We start from the raw sequence: 10,655 nt of genomic DNA on the forward strand, positions 1-10,655 counted from the left end.
GAAAAGAAAATAGACGGGCCTGCTACTGGCCCTGCAGCTGAGCCATCTCCTCTGCGGGCCTCTGGGGTGGTGAAGGGTGGCAGTTCCTGTCCCTACGGTGCTGGAACGGTAGGTCAACGCCGCTTGCGGCGGGGGCTAGCCAGCCACCGAATTTTATTTGTTGTAGGCCGTCATTGCACCCGCTACTTCTTCGGTGGTGGATGACGGCTGTTATTGCGGCGTGCGTCTTTCTCCCCCTCTCCCTTTCCTTTCTTCTCTATTTTTACTTCTGTCCACACGAGGCAGCGGAGGAGGTGCGCACGTTAAAGATCCCCAAGTGGTCGAAATTACTCCGCAGCCCTCCACTACGGCTCCTCTTTCTCTCTTTCCACTTTCACTCCCACCTTCCTCCCTTCCCTTACGGCGCGGTTGAGGTGTTCACAGTAAACAAGTGAGACAGTTACCGCGCCTTTCTCATCCTATAAATCAATCAATCAATCAGGCAGCGGAGGTGGCTCAGCTACAGAGCCAGTAGCAGGCCCGTGCATTCTCTTTTTCTTCCTACAGCCACAATAACAGGAACAATTAACTGGCTCAGCTACAGAGCCAGTTGTTCCCCACCGCAAGCGGCAGTGACCTACCAGCCCCAGCCCCGTAGGACGAGGATCAACCATTAACCATCTCCTACTGACATCCTGCACTGACATCGCACAGCACATGGATATAGTGCTCTAGAAGACCAGTATTCTAGAGCAGTATAACATGGACGCCACTTCGTTTCGCCTCTATCGAAACTTAATTACATCCAGTTAGTGGTTTACAGGAAAGGAAAGACCCAGTATCTGTGACTCGCGGAAAACGAGTTAGCATGGAATATGTGTGAAAAATAAGAGTAGTTGTGAATACATGTCTTTCTCTAATACTTTTCCTCAATCTGTCGAAAAGCTGAAACAGCTGATGAGCTGCGCTCAAATTTCACAAAAGGAAGTGCCGTAACAGCAAGTTTTTTATTCCATTGCGCAATCATATCGTGTAAATATATAAGCCCATCCCCTTGGCAACCTGCTGGAGGTGCCGGGCAGGGAGCGTCTGGAAGGCATCGGCAATCAGGTGTGGCTGGTGATCATGGTCGTTTAGTCTGCAGTCTCAAAGACGGTTTGCACTGTGCACGTCAACATAAATTATCACCCCCGCAGCAGTCTCGACGGACCGGTTTAATACAGGGCCTCTTCGCGTATCACCTTTTCCCGCTTCAGGGCTACTTTTCTGTAGCAGCCAGCAGGTCGTCGGCTACTTTGTGGGGATGGGTTCTCGGCTTGTGTAAATGAATTGAAGCATTTTGCGCAACACTTCGTGGCCCATGTCAGTGATCTGTACTCGATTCTTCATTTGCATCTCGTGCTCGAACCTTGCCGCAAATACTGGAGAGCGAGTGGAAAGAACTGCTTTGTTGGCATAGGAGACCCGGCCGTTGGTACCGAGGATGAAATTGATGAACTTGTGGCTTTCGAAAAGGCGGCTAAAGTCACGCGAGAGCCGGCACTTAGGGACCTCGAACTGGTTGGCGTTGTTCTGCCATGATATATTCACTGTGTAAGATGGGGGGTTTATTCAGCAGATCAGCAGGACTTGATCAGCAGGACTGGGCAGATCAGCGGCGAACACAGCGACAGCGAACACAGTCACGCGCAGCGATCACGATGCCTCTGGCTGGAATGTTCCTGGCACTTCTTCCTCTTCACAATTACCAGCGGGACGAAAAGGAGGCATCCTGGCGACTTACGGCGTGAGCAAGACGGCAGGGTCGCAATAGGGTTTGAGGCGCTGGACGTGAACAATCTCGCGTCCGCTCCGGTGTAGATCATGGGACGGCGTAACAGGTTCCACCACATAATTAACCGGAGAGGCGCGCTCCAGAACTTGGTATGGGCCATGGTATTTAGCAAGAATTTTGAAGACAGTCCAGGAGCATTGGAAGGTATCCACAGCCACACAAGAGCTCCAGACGAGAAGTCCGGTGTCGTGTGTTGGCTGTCATGGTTAGATTTATAGCGGTACTGAGTGTTAGCCGTGCATGCGCGGGCAATTTGTCGACAGTCTTCCGCATGCTGGGCTGCTTGAGACGCAGGAGTATACTCTGATATGTCTGGCTGATACGGGAGTATGGTGTCGATTGTAGCAGAGGGGTGACGGCCGTAGAGGAGAAAAAAAGGAGAGAAGCCAATAGTAGACTGCGCTGCGGTATTGTATGCGTACGTGACATACGGAAGGACGAGGTCCCAGTTTAAGTGGTTGGAGGAGACGTACATATAGAGCATGTCGCCAAGGGTACGATCGAAACGCTCGGTGAGGCCATTAGTCTGGGGATGATTGGCGGAGGTGGTTCTATGAATAATGTTGCACTTGGTGAGCAAGGCTTTCACAACGTCGCTCAAGAAAACGCGTCCTCTGTCGCTGAGCAGCTCTCGAGGTGCGCCATGGCGAAGAACAAATCGCTGCAAAATGAAGGAAGCTACTTCTGACGCTGTGGCAGATGGAAGTGCGGCGGTTTCTGCATACCTCGTCAGATGACCAACGGCTACGATAGCCCAGCGGTTGCCGGCCGCAGTGTAGGGAAGCGGTCCGTACAAATCAATGCCGACGCGGTCGAAAGGGCGTGGTGGGCTGGGTAACGGCAGCAACTCTCCAGCAGAACGTTGAGGAGATGGCTTGCGACGTTGACAGGTGAGGCATGAGCGAACGTACTTGAGTACGAAGGTGTATATGCCCCGCCAGTAATACCGCAGCCGAAGATGAGTGTATGTCTTGAAGACGCCCGCGTGACCGGATTTTGGGTCAACGTGGAAATAGTCACAGATTTGCGAACGTAGCTGCCGGGGAATAACTAGCAACCACTTGCGGCCATCTGCGCAGTAATTGCGGCGGTAGAGGAGGTTATCACGAATGGCGAAGTGGGAAGCATGGCTGCGGAGAGCACGCGATAGAAAAGCAGCTGTAGGATTGGAGATAAAATCGAGGATAGAATTTATCCAAGGATCTTGTCGCTGCGCTGACGGCACGCCATTGATGTGAAGCGATGGCGGGGAATCGTCGGAAGAGGAAAGGCTCGCGACCTCAGCTGTAAGGGGGCAACGGGAAAGTGCATCGGCGTCGTGATGCTTGCGGCCGGAGCGGTAAACAACGCGGACATCATATTCCTGAAGGCGAAGAGCCCATCTTGCCAGTCTGCCGGACGGGTCTTTCAGTGAGGAAAGTCAGCAAAGCGCAGGGTGGTCCGTCACTACGTCAAAAGGGCGACCATAGAGGTAAGGGCGGAATTTAGTAAGAGCCCAAATAATCGCTAAGCACTCTTTTTCAGTGACAGAGTAATTGGATTCAGCCTTCGTGAGTGTACGGCTAGCACAGGCGACCACGTATTCAGTATAACCTGATTTGCGCTGAGCAAGCACAGCGCCGAGGCCAATACCACTGGCGTCTGTGTGGACCTCAGTAGGCGCTGTGGGGTCGAAGTGACGTAGGACAGGCGGTGCCGTGAGGATGTGGCGTAAAGCATTGAAGGCATCGTCGCGTGCTGGTGTCCACGACGGAAGGTCGGAGCTGCCGGACAGAAGTTCTGTCAAGGGAGCAGCAATGGAAGCAATTCCTAATAAAGCGGCGAAAGTAAGAGCACAGCCCGAGGAAGCTACGCAGATCTTTGATGGAAGTCGGTTTGAGAAAGGCTGCTACGGCACGAAGTTTGGCAAGGTCTGGAGATACACCTTTTTTGGAAACAACGTGGCCGAGAATGGTGAGCTGGCGAGCGGCAAAACGACATTTTTCAAATTCAGCTGCAGTCCGGCATCAGATAGGCAGGTCAAAACGTGCTTCAGACGGTAGAGGTGTGTATCAGAGTCAGGAGAAAAGACGACAATGTCGTCGAGGTAGCAGAGGCACGTCTTCCACTTTAGGCCACGCAAAATGGTGTCCATCATCCGCTCAAATGTTGCCGGAGCATTAAACAGGCCAAACGGCATAACTGTAAATTCGTACAAGCCGCCGGGAGTTACAAAGGCAGTTTTGGGGCGATCAGCCGCTTCCAAGGGAACTTGCCAGTACCCGGAACGTAAATCTAGGGAAGAAAAGAGCTCGGCCCCTTTGCAAACAATCGAGAGCGTCGTCTATGCGTGGGAGAGGATAGACGTCCTTTCGCGTAATCTTATTAAGGCGGCGATAATCGACACAGAAGAGGATATAACCATCTTTCTTTTTTACGAGGACAACAGGTGACGCCCAAGGGCTGCTTGAGGGCTGAATCACGCCATTCTGGATCATTAGGTCGACTTGCTCTTCAATAGCCTGGGGTTCGGTTGCAGACACACAAGAGGGGCGCTGTCGCAGTGGTGCGTGGGTGCCGGTGTCGATGCGATGAGTGACTGTAGAAGTTTGACCCAAATAACTTTGATGAGAGTCGAAGGAGGAGCGAAAGTGATTTAGTAGGTTCAAAAGCCGAGTGCGCTGCTCTGGAGGAAGATCGGCGTCGATGGAACGGAGGAACAAGTCTGTAGAGGGTGGGAGCGGGCGCAGGTGAAGGGGGGCTGAGCGCAGTCACGGCAAAGTGCGGCGCGTCGTCAGGTTCCTCAGAGATCAGAAGAGATGCGATTGGCTGGATACTTCCGAGGCATTCACCATGGCGCAAAGCAGTAGGGGAGTTAAATGGGTTAGAGACCCATAACATGGAAAGGCCAGCGGAAATAGCGAGCACTGCGTAGGGCAATGGAAGGCACTTGCGGCGCAGGAAAGCATGGGCTGGTGTGAAGAGAACGGTGTCATCGCTAACAGAGGCACAAGCGACACGAACAAGCACAGAAGAGCAGGGATGAAGGTCGTGATTGATCAGCGTCTGGTAAGGCATCGGGCACAGTCGAGAACCCCACTTCAGCTCGAGCACGATCAATAGCAGCGTGACGCGACAGGAAATCCCAGCCTAAAATTACAGCGTGTGAGCAACTTGGCAGCACGACGAACTCAATCGTATAAAGGCAATTCTGGATAACTACTAGAGCGGTGCACGCTGCTAAAAGCTTGATATGCTGAGCGCTGGTCGTTCGCAACGAAAGTCCCGCAATTGGCGTCTTCACTTTCTTTAAAGTGCCACATAGTTTTGCGTCCATTACCGAAATCGCAGCACCAGTGTCAATTAGAGCTATGACAGCAACACCCTCGACGGAAACTTCAATTAGGTTTTGCCGGCGACAGATGAGGACTTGGGAAGTTCGACGGGGTCGCAGTTCTTGCCTCAGGAACTGCGGCCTCTAGTTTTCCTCAAGTGAAGCGTTCTGTCGACGTCGCATCGGAGAGATAGAGCGGCGTCGCGACGACGGTGAACGGCGGTCGGACATGGCTGAGCGGTCTGGGGAGAAATGATGGCGGGCTGGAGGCTCAGTAGGCGCAGAATACTGAGGCGTCGGAGACCAGTACCCAGAACCATGAGTAGGTGGTCCCGACACTGGGAGACGGTTGCGGCAATAACGAGAAATGTGTCTAGCAAGCCCGCAAGTGTAACAAATTGGCCGATTATCCGTCGTGCGCCAGGCTTTACGTGGTCCTGGAGCTGGTCGAATAAACTGCGCAGGTTCTCGCGCAGGCGCAGGAGGCGGCTGAACGTAGGCAGGTGGCGGCGAAGCATATGTAGGTGGTGGTCGGGCAGCAACAGCCGCATATGTTAACAGCGCTGCGACAGGTATGGATTGAGGGGCTGGAGGAAGAGATTCATCTACCTGTTCTTGAATAATTTGGCGCAAACTGGGAGCTAGGTGTGAAGAAGGTTCTTGATGGTAGGACATAAGGGAGTGCTGTCGAGCAACTTCTTCCCGAATGAAGCTCTTAATTTGTGGCAGGAGTGCAGAATGTTTGCCTGCACCTGTCAGGCCAGCAAGAGACTCAGAGTGCATGGTGTTTGCGCGAGTTATGGCCCTTTGTTTCCAGTTTATCATAACTTTGACACAGTGTGACCACTTCCGCGACGGTGCGGATATCTTGAGCCGACAGCATCTGAAAGGCATCGTCATCGATGCCTTGCAGAATGTGCTTGATCTTCTCGGCCTCTGACATCTGTACGTTCACGCGCTTGCACAAGTCGACGACGTCCTCGATATAACTCGTGAAATTCTCGCCAACCTGCTGAGACGCTGTTCAGCGCGGAGTTTCCTCACAGCCGGACGGCCGAAAACTTCAGAGAAGCTGGCTTTAAACGCGGACCATAATGGAATGTCCGCTTCGTGGTTTCGAGACCATAGATTTGCTACGCCGGTGAGATAGAAAATCACGTTGCTTAACTTCGTTTCCGCGTCCCATTTGTTATAGGCGCTCACTCGCTCTTAGAATCTGAGCCAGTCCTCGACGTCGTGGTCGTCAGTGCCGCTGAAGATGGCGGGGTCTCGCTGGCGGAGGGAGCCGGGACAGATGATGACCGAGCCAACTTGTACGGCTTGGTGGTTAACGTCCTCAGGCATCACAGGAGGTGGTAATGTGCGACTGCGGAGTTCCAGGGCGAGAGGATAGATCTTAACCGGCAGCTACACCAAATGTATGACGGGGACCGTTTATTCAGCAGATCAGCAGGACTCGATCAGCCGGACTGTGCAGATCAGCGGCGAACACAGCGACAGCGAACACAGTCACGCGCAGCGATCGCGATGCCACTGGCTGGAATGTTCGTCGTGCACTACTTCCTCTTTACAACTACAACAACGCTCACTTGTGTGGGCCTGTCATCAGGATGAAGTCCGTTGGCCTCGAAGAGCAAGAATAAGTCTCTTCGAATGAACATCGTAAAGCGCCAGTCCTTGCCGCGAACGAAGCGGTACGCTCTTTGACTTTCCTTGGTTTTGGTCTCTTCCCGTTCAGTGTTGATGGAATACTTGAAATTGGCGCGGACCTCACTCCTGTTGCGGAACAGCAGTAGCAGGTACAGGGACACGTAGTCATCCTCGCTGTCCTCGTACAGGAACTCGGGACTCGCCCTTAGGCACCACTTGAGATTATCATTGGCCCTAGCAGAAAATGCCGAGCTTTTGAGCGCTTCGTCTATCTCTTCCCGGCAGAAGCTGAAGTTATCGATGGTCCACATGTAGGAGAACCTGACATTAACCTGTGTGTAGAACCAAATCCCGGCCGTGGACATGTTGATCTCGCTCTATGGAGGTGGAGTGTACAGGCGGGAAATGGTCATGCTATTAGACAACTCCACCAGCACCTCACTACACGCAGCGGCGGCGTTCAGACGCTCCGACCAGGTTAGGCTCGCTCCTCCTCCGTCCGAGCCTACGGCCGGCAGCGGACTGCAGGTATCAGCCGTAGTAGAGCTGGATGGCGACGCCGGGAGCGGAGGAAGCAGCACGCTGGTGCAGTAGTGGCCACCGGCACGCCGGCGACGCTAGCTCGATGGGTCTACCTCCGAAGGATTTCTCCAAAACGCTGAAAAAGTGTGGGCGGACGCCGCAGAAACGGGTAAATCCACAACTACTGCGCCGTCCTTCCACCCGACCTTGCGCCGCTGCGGTCCCGCCGTCAACTCAGAAGCGGCGTCTGCTCAGTTGCAGCCTCTTTGAGGCATAAATCACACAGACGGCGGCGTACAGTCCGAATGGTCAACACTAAAACTGCACCGGGCAGGTTCACACCCGCCCCGCCGGGGTGGCGCAGTGGTAAGACGCCCGACCGCTGTCCCGGAGTTCCCGGTTTCGAACCCGACCACGGCGGCTGCGTTTCGATGGAGACAAACCGAATTGGCGTCCGTGTGCTGTGCGATGTCAGCGCACGTTAAGGATGGTCGGTTGGTTGGTTTACTGGAAGGGAAAGGCGCGGTAACTGTCTCACTCGTTTTCTGTGGACACCTGAACCGCGCCGTGAGGGAAGGGAGGAAGGTGGGAGTTAAAGGGGAAAGAGAGAAAGAGGAGCCGTAGTGGAGGGCTACGGAGTAATTTCGACCACCTGGGGATCTCCAGGTGGTCGAAATTACTCCGCAGCCCTCCACTACGGCTCCCCTTTCTCTCTTTCCACTTTCACTCCCACCTTCCTTCCTTCCCTTACGGCGTGGTTCAGGTGTCCGCAGAGCAAGTGTGACAGATACTGCGCCTTTCCCTTCCTGTGAATCAACCAACCAACCAGGTTCGCTCCCACCTCGAGCGCACTTGAGAAAGCGAACAAGCGAAGAAGAAAAAGATGCTCTGCCGTTAAGAGTATGACGCGTTTGGGTTTCACAAAAGAACGTGGCGTTTCACACACATTGACAATCTATTTCAATTTTTATTTTTGTTTACTAACTTTTATTTTTCTTTTCTACACCAACACTTAGCATCAGCAGACATTGGCTGTCCGTTCTCAGCAGTACGTTGGGGCAGTCTGAAACGCGTTCTCTCTTTTCTAAATTATTTCATTTAATTAATCAGCTAAGCACACTAAAATTTAATAATAATAATCAGCATCGTCAAACGTTGTTTTTTAATTCTGAGAATTTTGGCATTTTTGAATTCTATTATATATTTTTCATTTGTTAATTATTCAATCAATTACACTAAGTTCTTTAATTATCATCAAGCATTGATTGTATTTTGAGCATTCCGGCACCATTGTATTCCACCTTTTCCCAATGTTTTTCATTTTTATTTCGTTAATAATCAAGTCAATAAAGTGATTTTATTAACTCCTCACCGACCATCGCAACTTGCCATATGTTTTTTTCACGCAGCCCCCGATTTTTTCCGACCCGTGGTGCCGACTGCTACCACTACCACTGCACCACTACTACGCCGACGACATTTCGACAGCACAAGTCGTTGTTGTTGTAGCCGTGGGAAGAAGGAACAGAAAATGCACGGGCATTCTACTAGCTCTGTAGCTGAACCACGTCCGCTGCCCCGTGCAGACAGAAGAATAGAGAAGAAAGAAAAGGAAGAGGGAGAGAAAGACGCGTGCCACAACAGCCGTCGTCCACCACCACCGAAGCGGTGGCTTGTTGTTGTTGTTGTTGTTGTGGCTGTAGGAAGAAGGAAAAGAAAATGCACGGGCCTGCTACTGGCTCTGTAGCTGAGCCACCTCCGCTGCCTGATTTATTTGCAGGAAGGAAAAGGCGCGGTACCAGTCTCACTTGTTTTCTGTAGACACTGCAACCGCGCCGTAAGGGAAGGGAGGAAGATGGGAGTGAAAGTGGAAAGAGAGAAAGAGGAGGCGTAGTGGAGGGCTACGGAGTAATTTCGACCGCCTGGGGATCTTTAACGTGCGCTGACATCGCACAGCACACGGACGCCTCTTCGTTTCGCCTCCATCGAAACGCAACCGCCGAGGTCGGATTCGAACCCGGGTACACCGGCACAGTAGTCGGGCGTCTTACCACTGCACCACAACGGCGGGGCCACCTCCGCTGCCTCGTGCAGACAGAAGATAAAATAAAGAAAGAAAAGGAAGAGGGAAAGAAAGACGCGCGCCGCGACAACAGCCATCGCCCACCACCGAAGCGGTGGCGGGTGCAATAACGACCTACAACAGATAAAAATTCGATGGCAGGCTAGCCCCCGCCGCAAGCGGAGGCGACCTACCCATCCCAGCCCCATTAGAGGATCCACCTCGTGAAGCGGTGGCTCGTTAAATATTCCCAGGTGGTCGAAATTACTCCGTAGCCCTCCACTACGGCTCGCCTTTCTCTTTCCACTTTCACTCCCACCTTCCTCCCCTCCCTTACGGCGCGGTTGAGGTATCCACAAAAACAAGTAAGACAGCTACCGCGCCTTTCCCTTCCTATAAATCAATCAATCAGGTGGCTCGGCTACAGAGCCAGTAGCAGGCCCTTGCATTTTCTTTTCTTTCTTCCTACAGTCGCAACGCCGCGAACTCAGAATAAGGGCCCAGATGTTCACTGTTAGAAAACGGCTGGATTGTGTCGAGGGTGTAGCGGGGCGGGCGAGCATGCAAGATGTATAATGGACTGTATTCGGTAGTTTCATAAGTAGTGGTATTGAAAGCGTATGTGCCGCAGGGCAGTATAATTGCCCAGTTCTTTTGATCCAAGTCCACATACATGGCAAGCATGTTCGTGAGTGTCCTGGGCCCGTATTCCGAGTTTGCGTCGTTTTTGAAGTGCCGCTATCTCACGTGACCTCGAGTAATCTGATTGGTCTAAGCACCAGAACCGGGCGTTGCCACTGCGAAACCGGAAGAGGTGACAACCTCATGTTCCGGCGTTTCGACCAATCAGATGACTCGAGGTTGAGCAGAGAGCGACACTTTCGATGACGACGTAAACTCGGAATGCGGGCCCTGTTGATGCATTCCGTCAAACCGTTTGTCTGTTGGTGATGTGGTGTTGTGTCTGGAGGTGACTGTGCATAGACGTAGTAACTTCCGAACGATATCGGCAGTGGATTGGCGCCATTAGTCACTGATTACTACCCGTGGGGGTCCATGCAGCAAGAGAACAGAGTTCAGAAGGAACAGCGAAACTTGCTGCGCGGGATCCGATGGTAGAGCAGCCGTTTCACAATAGTGAGTAAGGTAGTCTGCACTTATCACGATCCACCGATTGCCGTTTGGAGATTTGGGAAAATGCCCAAGCAGATCAATTCTGGCCTGTTCGAACGGACTGCTGGGAGGCGCCACAGGGTAGTAGGCCAGATGTAGCGGAGGTAGGGCGTTTATGACGC

At 52.6% G+C, this 10,655-nt stretch overlaps 1 pseudogene; it reads right to left on the minus strand.

The window, feature by feature from the left end:
* Positions 1 to 1,125: 1,125 nt before the first annotated feature.
* On the minus strand, positions 1,126 to 7,201 carry LOC146176909 (protein roadkill-like; annotated as a pseudogene).
* Between the last annotated feature and the right edge of the window lie 3,454 nt (positions 7,202 to 10,655).

The sequence above is a fragment of the Amblyomma maculatum genome, chromosome 10, assembly GCF_055883805.1.
Source record: "Amblyomma maculatum isolate TAMU_Amacu chromosome 10, ASM5588380v1, whole genome shotgun sequence".
In the NCBI taxonomy this organism is placed as follows: Eukaryota; Metazoa; Arthropoda; class Arachnida; order Ixodida; family Ixodidae; genus Amblyomma; species Amblyomma maculatum.